The sequence below is a fragment of the Tupaia chinensis genome, unplaced genomic scaffold (genome assembly GCF_000334495.1).
Source record: "Tupaia chinensis unplaced genomic scaffold, TupChi_1.0 Scaffold000350_1, whole genome shotgun sequence".
In the NCBI taxonomy this organism is placed as follows: domain Eukaryota; kingdom Metazoa; phylum Chordata; class Mammalia; order Scandentia; family Tupaiidae; genus Tupaia; species Tupaia belangeri.
Window position 1 is genome coordinate 4,392,140 of NW_006159844.1, and position 9,687 is coordinate 4,401,826.

At 39.9% G+C, this 9,687-nt stretch overlaps 1 pseudogene; it reads left to right on the top strand.

The window, feature by feature from the left end:
- Window positions 1-5,191: 5,191 nt before the first annotated feature.
- Window positions 5,192-7,538, top strand: LOC102484328 (nucleolar GTP-binding protein 2-like; annotated as a pseudogene).
- The last annotated feature ends 2,149 nt before the right edge of the window (window positions 7,539-9,687 follow it).

Genomic DNA, 9,687 nt, shown 5'->3' on the forward strand with positions numbered 1-9,687 from the left:
AGACTAAGGTCCTTGGTGATAACTACCCCAGAATTTTAGTGGGCTTTCAACCATTTGTCTGTCTTGAGTGGTCATTGACTGAAAGGTGACTACTGGCATTTTTGTGGAGTAAATTTGTCCCCTTATTCATCAGGCTGCCTAATTACCATTCCTCCAGGATTTTTGTTACCTAGCTCTTCTCATCCCCTTTGTTTCTTCCTAATGGCCTTGTCTTCAAGAAGCTAAAGGACAAGTGACTGGAAGAGATTTACCAAAAGCACCTCTTTCTTTCCTAGTCTGCCCCTATACTCTGTCCCTCTACAGACCTACATTCCAATTCAATGAAAGTGCTTACAAAGGGTTGGAGGCAGGATTTGGTCATCAACATATTTATTCTATGGAAAAGGTTTACATTTCCCAAGATAGTCTGGCTACTGCTAGATAACTCTCCTTTGAATTGCGAGGCTCCTGGGCTTTTTCAAGCTCATAAAATCAGACCTGATCTTCAGCATTCTCAGCAGAAAAGATTGCCCTTTATGAAACATAGTATTGTAATTTCCCTGCTTTTCCTACCTTGTTTGTTTTTTTTTTAAGCCAGACAACCTTGGCATGTAGTTTGAGTCCCAAGAAATATTTAACAATTGTTTAGCTACTTTGTCATCATTTCGAAAATACCAGTTTTCCATGGAATAGGGACTCCTCTTGATTCATCTCCCATCTTATCTCCCATCTTAGCCCTTTTTGCCTTGACTCCAGTCAGTTTTGCGACTTTCTCTCCAGATCTGTCACTTAGGCATTCCAGTCCTGTTGTAAGGATATGTTGTTTTCAAGAAACGGAACCTAAAACTTCTTGGTTTTGAAATAATAAATTGACTATAGCTATTCTGATCTAATAAATTAACTCTAATTTTAAAAACTTTATTATAATTGCTATCATTTATGAATCATGCATGTTCTTTATGCACTAAATTTCTTCTCTTCACAAGAGACATGACATTATGACTTGCACAAAGCTAGACAGTAGTGCTGGTACCCAGGTGTATAGAATGTCTGCACCTCCCAACTTGTGCTCATTTCAGCCTGGTCTATAGTTTTTGCCACCTGGAAACAACATGTCCAGCAAAACAAGATCAGTAAATTATACTGTAGTGCTTTACATGATGGAATATTATGTATACATTAAAATGAAATTTATTAACAATTTGTAACCATAAGAGGAAATCACCATATTATAATAAGTGAAAAAGCAGTATGTAAAATTTTATCTCTGGTCTTATTTCACCTCTGTAAATTACTTATCAAAAATATACTATAAAAGACTTCATCAAAAAAAAAAAAAAAAGAAACGGAAGCTAATTCTAAAGTAATAAAGTAGAAGAAGCCAAATTGCAGGAAGTTTAGCCAGGTTTAATCACCCTTATTTTTCACTGGGCCACAATGGATTCTGCTCACTCACTCCATTCCTTTTGTAGGTTGGCTTCCCTGAAATTTTCTGCTTCCTTACAGTTTAGGCTCACTCAAGACTTTGGGGTCCACCATTCTGCTAGTTCTGACCTAGCTCTTTGGGTCTGGATTCCTGTTTTGTATCTGATAATTCAAAATCTGGCAAAAAAATGTATATTCTCAACTTGGGTCAAGTTTTCACTCAGCAGCAATACACATGTCTTGAGTGGTAGAATCTCCAAGAACAAAACTAGCCACGTGTGTCCCAACCCTTGGGAAAAAAGGTTACTTCCAACAAAGAAGTATGGACTAAGATACTTTTTTTTAGTGGTATTAACTGAAAATACTTTATTATTATTTGTTTTTTGTTTTTATTATTATTCTAATTTATATATTCACAGTACATCAGCACAGCTTGTAAAATTACCCAACATGAATACACTTCACACCAGTCCTGTTTAAGATATCATACATGTTATCATTAATAGTCCTCCAGTTCTGTGTCTCCTAAATGTCTTCCCCATTTTTCTCCTTGATTCCTTTCTTCTCACTTTCTCTCATCTCCCATCCTTTTCCCACACTGTCTCCAGTATCTGTGACCATTCTCCATGCTTCAATGAAACTGATAATTTATTTAGCTTTTCTTACATATTCTCCAAAGGACAAAGAGAAAATTGGCTTTTTAAAAATAGAATAAAACTCATGTCTGGTTATTCCCATATGGGTTCTTTGGTCTCTTATAAATAAGAGATATTATGGGATTTTAGAGACTAATTTTTTTCTATATCCTTTTTTTTGGAGGAGTTTTTGCTATAGGGCATGTGCACTTGCCAGAAAGAGACAGAGAGATGGAAAGCAAGAAATCACCCCCCAGAGGGGATGGCCACGCTGCAATCCCTTCTCCATTCTCCTCTCGGGATCTTGGGCACGCACGCATATGCGCCCGATGTGAGGTTAAGCCACCGGGTCCAGGACTCGAACCGCGGTCGGCTACATGGGAGTCCAGCGACATAGCCATTAAGCTAACTGCTGGTCCCTCTATATCTTTTGAAATACTTCACTGTTTTATTATTCTATAAATTATTTAATCATTACTAATTATTTCCTACTGTGTTAAAAAAAGAAAGCCTAAAATAACAAGGAAGTGGAACAATGATGGAATCTTTTTTTTTTTTTTTTTTGGAGAGGTTTTTGCTATAGGGCATGTGCACTCACCAGAAAGACAGAGACAGAGAGACAGAAAGTGAGAAATCACCCCCCCGGGGGCGATGGCCACCCTGCAATCCCTTTTCCTCCATTCTCCTCTTGGGATCTTAGGCACACTCGCACATGCGCCCAGCATGAGTTTAAGCCACCGAGTCCAGGACGCAAATTGTGGTCGACTACATGGGAGTCCAGTGACATAGCCATTATGCCAACTGCTGGTCCCAATAGAATCATCTAAAATGGTACTGTAATAGTAAAATAAATTATCAATACTACATCATCCTTTAGGTTTTATGTAACACTGCCCAGTGCATTGCATCATCTTTTTCAAGAAGGTATGGAAAGTCTGGAGAGACATCATCTTTAAATTTTTTTTTCACTTTCAATGAATATAATTAAGAGTTTAGAACTTTTCATTTTTTTGCCCATAATAGCAAGTAGATGAAAACAGGAATTCCCACAATTATCAAAGGAATCAGAAGGTGAATGCATCAGCTGTGCTTGCTACTGAAAATATTTAGATTTATTAAGATATTTAGTGAAACAATAAAATGGGGGAGGCAGAGAAAGCAACAATAGATACCAGACACAGTGTAGGAGGAGGGTGGGAGATGGCAGAGGGTGAGATAGGGAATCAAGGATGGGAAAAAAGGCAAAATATACAGAAAACAAGAAATGGAAAATTATGTGTTGACAATAACACACATGTTGATGTGCTTGATTGAGCCAATATACAGTGTACTGTGAATGAAAAAATCTCATTTTATATGCTATAATGATGTACAGTGAATGAATGTAAATAAATAAATTTTAAAAAATTTAGATTACATAAAAAAAAAGGTGACTGCAGTGACAGAGGGCAGTACATCCTAATGATGTTGATGAAATTCATGAAGCAAGTTCATGAGTCTTCAAATATGTTTTCTGGATGAGATTTCTCATATTCAAGAATGCATAAGTGACTCATATATTTGCAATGACAATAAGGAAATACGATGTTCTCATCCAGGTACTCAACAGGAAGGGCTCAATCATGTAATATTTTGTTACAAGGCCTTCGGTCTCTAATTTTGCTAAATGGATGGTGCCATAGTATTGGTTATCTTTTATAATGTTTATCCACTAAAATTTACTTGATGCAAATCCTAAGTTGAAAAATGCTAAAGAAAGTAAGTACATAAAGGTGATTGGGAGAAACTAAATGATAGATATAAAGATAATTATTAGACTGAGCATTCTAATTGGTGCTAATAAGTCTAAAAAGGAAAATGTTCTGCAATAATTGCCATCCTTCATAAAATCATGTCATCAAAGTTTTGAAAAGTACTACATTTTTTGGCAATGTAAGTATTAGAAGAACCAGAAGTAATGATAAACTAGCACCTCCTAATATTTATCTATTTGAAATATGGAATCACTATAAGATTGTTATGTTCCAGATTCATTAATGGCAAGGGAGGAACAGTTAGATACACTGAATTGACATTGCCTATTTCAAGTACATACACCTTCAAAACAAAAAAGATACAATTGTTTACTATGGTTAAATTCTTACTAAAAGTTCTAATAAAGTTTTTAAGACTATCTCTTAGTATTTCTGTAAATTATTCATAAAATCATTTAAGATTGATTGGAATTAGATGGTAAACGAGGATGATTTTCTTGGCATTATGAGCATTAAGTTTTTCTTTTTTTAAATCTAAAAAGATCTTTGTAAAATCCACATGGGGACCAGCAGTTGTGTAATGGCTATGTCACTGGACTCCCATGTAGTCAACCATGGTTCAACTCCCGAACCCGGTGGCTTAAACTCACGCCGGGTGTGCGTGCATGTATGCCCAAGATCCCAAGAGGAGAATGGAGGAGAAGGGATTGTGATGTGATTTCTTGCTTTCTGTCTCTCTCTTTCTTTGTCTTTCTGGTGAGCACACGAACCCTATAGCAAAAACCTCTCAAAAAAAAAAAAATCCACATGCCTGACATTAAGGTTTTTTAAATAGTATCAAAGTTTTTGTTTTTAAAGACTGTCATATTTTTAGGTAACAGAAAGTCATTTTTAAAGATTTAGATTTATTTTTAAGAAGTGGTTCCAAGACATAAGTGAAATTACTTCCCCACACACATTCTCTTAGAAACTTTAGTAGAGAGGAATAAATAAAAGTGTGAGAAAATCTTTGTATTGCAAAATGTTTACATACTTCTGTTTTTTAAAAAAGTAAACACCTAAGAGGCCAGACGTGGTGCAGAATGAAACACAGTGTCCGCAAAGCTGACTCACATGGGAAGGTTCTGGTTCACATCTAGGACCTCTCTGTGTATGCTTATGACCTGGGTTGGCTGAGGCTGGGGGGAGATGGTGGCATAAGGAAAAACTCCGTTAGAATACTGTCTGTCTCTTTCTCTCTCCTTTTGTCTCTTTCTGTTTCTCTCACTCATGGGAGAAATAAATACATAGACTTTTAAAAAATTATTAAAAGAGCGCTTCTGCCAGGCCTGGGGAGTTCGCAGCTCATTTACCCGACGTAAGCCAGGTCTAGCACCCAATGCCTGCCCTGTCGGCAAGATGGTGAAACCCAAGTACAAAGCATGAAGCACCATCAACCCCTCCAAGACCAGCACCAACCCTGATCGTGTGCAGGGAGCAGGAGGTCAGAACATGAGGGACCGGGCCACTATCTGGCACCTGAACATGTACAGGCAGAAGGAGCACAGGAACAGTCGTGGAAAAGTGATTAAACCCCTGCAATATCAGTCAACAGTGGCTTCTGACACAGTGGCAAGAGTAGAGCCAAATATTAAATGGTTTGGAAACACGGGTGATTAAGCAATCATCATTACAAAAATTACAAGAGGAGATGGATACAGTTATGAAGGATCCATACAAAGTTGTCATGAAGCAAAGCAAATTGCCAGTGTATCTCCTTCAGGACCAAATCCGGCCTCAAAACTCAAAGGTGCACATTCTTGATAACACAAGTTTTGAGACGATGTTTGGCCCTAAGGCACAGAGGGAGTGACCAAACTTATTTGTGAGTGACATGTAGTCTCTCATAGACAGTGACGAAGTGTTCACTGAGAACTATGACCAGGCCAAAGATCATGATTTGGTAACTGAAGACACTGGTGTGAAAAATGAAGCCCAAAAAGAGGTATATAAGAAGGTACAGTCCAAAAGAATTTGGGGTGAACTCTACAAGGTGATCGATTCATCAGATGTTGTAGTTCAAGTTCTCGATGCTGGAGATCCGATGGGTACCCGTTCCACTAACATGGAGGCTTACTTGAAAAAGGAGAAACCTTGGAAACACCTCATTTTCGTACTTAACAAATGCGACCTTGTTCCCACCTGGGCAACGAAAGGATGGGTTGCCGTCCTTTCCCAGGATTGTCCAACGCTTGCTTTCCATGCAAGTCTGACTAACCCCTTTGGCAAAGAAGCATTTATCCAGCTTCTGCAGCAGTTTGGAAAGTCGCACACTGACAAGCAGCAGATCAGCGTCGGGTTTATTGGCTATCCGAACGTCGGCTAGAGCTCTGCGATAAACACGTTGCGTTCCAAGAAAGTTTGCAACGTGGCCCCCATTGCTGGTGAGACAAAGATCTGGCAGTCTTCTGATCCACTGTCCCGCTGTGGTTTACCCCCTCTGAGGACTCGGAGACTGACATCGTGATAAAGGGAGTTGTTCAAGTGGAAAAAATTAAGACCCCCGAAGACCACATCAGTGCCATACTTGAAGGAGCAAAGCCTATCAGCAAGACGTGCAAGATCGACTCCTGGGAGAGGGCTGAGGACTTTCCGGAGAAGCTGGCTTACCGGATGGGGAAGTTACTGAAGGATGGCAAACCGACGTGCAGACCGTAGGCAAGATAGTCCTCAATGACTGATAGTGAGGCTAGATCCCTTTCTTCGTGAAGCCGCCCAATGCAGAGCTGCCCGCCCCCCAGCGTCCATCCTCCGCATCTTCAGAAGTTGCCATGGAAACAGCACAGCCCAGTGTGGAGGAAGGAATCCCAGAAACTGGAGGTGAAGGGCCAGACTCTGTCGCCGAGAAAGGACAAGAGCCCAGTCACTGCAGTGCTGACTGAGATGCAGCAGATTCTTGCGCGGGTTCGGCAGAACTTCGGCAAAATCAACGTCGTGCCCCAGTTTTCTGGAGATGACCTGGTTCCTGTGGAGGTGTCAGATAGCGAAGAGGAGCTCAAGGGCTTTCCTACTGAAGAGGAGGAGGAGCAGGAGCAACCAGAGAAGATCGAGGAAGAGTCTGACCAGAAGTTCCAGGAAGAACATGTGCAAAACGACACCAAAGCTGTGATTAAAGCCCTAGACAAAAAGATTGCTAAATACCAGCAGTTTTTTAAAAATAATTATTTATTTTATTTATTCACTCATTTATTTTTTAATTTGACCAAAGAGAGACAGAGGGTGAGCGTGAGAGAGAGAAAGTGAGAAAGCAAGCCACCAGATTCAGGACTTGAACCCTGATCAGCCATGTGGGAGTGTCCAGCACCTTAACCACCACACCACCTGCTGGTCCCAATACCAGCAGTTTTTAAACAAGGCCAAAGCCAAAAAGTTCTTGGCAGTCAGAATATGCGAGGGCCTAAGTGAAAAGGTCTTTGCAAAATCTGAAGAACAAAGAAAAACTCCTGAAGAAGATATAGAGGATACAGCACCTACCAAGAAGGGATAGAAGCAGAAGGCCCTGAGAGACGAGGAACATTCAAATAAAACTCGGAGGATGCTTACATCTAAGTAACAGAGGAGAGCAGCACTGAAGCAACACTCCAGAAAAGTTGGGGTACGCTACTATGAAACCTACAACATAAAAAATAGGGACAGGAACAAGAAGAAGACCAGCAACTCAGAGGGACAGAAAAACAAATACAAAAAAATCAAGCATAAGCAGTAACATTTAACAAGATATTTATTAAATATAAAAACATGCTAATAAAAATTGTGTTCCTCTTGCTTAAAAAATATTATTAAATGAAAAGATAACATTTAAGTGCTAACAAACTGCTTCCCCTGTGTAAAAAGTGGAGACATTTATTTAGCACTAAATAGAAATGAACTATCAAACCATGAAGAGACATGTGGGAAACTGATAATGCACATAACTGAGTGAAAGAAGCTAATCTGAAAATGCTACATAATGTACAATTCCAACTATATGACATTCTGGGAAAGACAAAACTAAGAGACTGAAAAAGGTCACCAGTTGCCAGAGTTGGATTGGAGGGTTGGGGGAGGAAGGAGCTCAATGACTAGGCAGTGCACAGAGGAATTTTAGGGCAGTGAAAATACTCTATGATACTATTATGATAGATATGTGCCGTTATACATTTATCCAAACCCATGCATAATACCAAAAATGAACACTAGTGTAAGCTATGGACTTCAGGTGATAATGGAAAATCAGTGTAAGTTCACCTGCTGTAACTGAAACAGGTACCACTCTAAAAAAAGATGATGATAATGGGGGGGAGGGGGAACAGGGTAGAGAGGCTATACATAGGTGGGGCAAGGGAGTTTGGGGACATTTCTTCTCAATTTTGCTGTAAACCTTAAGCTACTCTTTAAAAATAATTTTTTTTTTTTTTTTTTTTTTTTTTTTTTTTTGAGAGAAGTTTTCACTATAGGGCGTGTGCGCTCGCCAGACAGAGAGAGACATAGAGACAGAAAGTGAGAAATCACCCCCCAGGGGGGATGGTCATGCCGCAATCCCTTCTCCATTCTCCTCTCGGAATCTTGGGCACGCATGCACACGTGCCCGGTGTAAGTTCTAAGCCACCGGGTCCGGGACGCGAACCACGGTTGACTACATGGGAGTCCAGCAACATAGCCATTATGCTAACTGCTGGTTCCCTAAAAATAATCTTTTTCTTTTTAAAATGGAGACAACTTTCAAAAGTAATCCATCCTTGTTACAAAACACTTCAAATGTTCTTATAACTTCCAGCCTTTGGTAAGCACAGCACTGTCTTGAAGAATATAATTTATTATAAATACACTTTCTTGTTTCTTTTTTTTTTTTTTAATTTACTTCTTTCTTCCATGAACAAGAGAAACAGAAAGAGAATGAGAGAGACAGAGGGATGGGCACCCCCAACAGGGTCTTCACACATCAACTCCTCCTCAGCATTAGCCAGTCCCAAATCACGGGTACATTCATGCTTGGTATGGAGCAAAGTCTCTGGACATAAACCCAGAACCTTCCTGTGCGGGTTACCCGCACAGAGTATCACACTAACCACTGTGCCACCACCCAGTTCCCTACTTTCTTGTCTTTAGATGGCTTTTCTAGGATGGTCTTTATCTACACAGTTACAAATCTCTAGGAAATGATTTTTCCCCCAAGGTACTTTAAAATTAAAAGTTTGAATATTTTGGGAGCAGCAGTTAGTGTAATGGCTATGTTGCTGACCTCCCACATAGTTGACTGCGGTCCAAGTCCCCAACCCAGCGGTTTAAACTCACGCCGGGTGCGTGTGCGTGCGTGTCCAAGATCCCAAGAGGAGAATGGAGGAGAAGGGATTGCGGCGTGGCCATCCCCCGCCCCCGGGGGGGTGATTTCTCGCTTCTATCTCTCTGTCTCTCTCTGTCTTTCTGGCGAGCGCACGCGCCCTATAGCAAAAACCTCTCCAAAAAAAAAAAGTTTGAATATTTACATAGTTTTAGACTATCAAACAGGGGGCTAAGATAATAATATTTTCACCTTCTTAGAATTGTGAAATTAAGAGCCAAATTATAAAAAGCACAAGTATCTCAGACATACAGAGAAGTATGGGGAATAATGGATCAGACAACTGTGTACCACAACCCAGATTTAACAGATGTTAACATTTGCCCTATTTGTTTTGAGTTTTTACTTTTAAAGAACCATCCTAAGTACAACTATAGATAAAAATCTACCCTTTCTCTCTGTCTCTCCCTCCCTCTCTCTTCTTCCCTCACTCTCTTTGGAGGGAATCATGACCCTGAAGTTTATATGCATTTTGTTTATGCATTCTTTTACTTTTTTTTTTTTTTTTTTTTGGGGGGTTTTCCCATCGGGGACG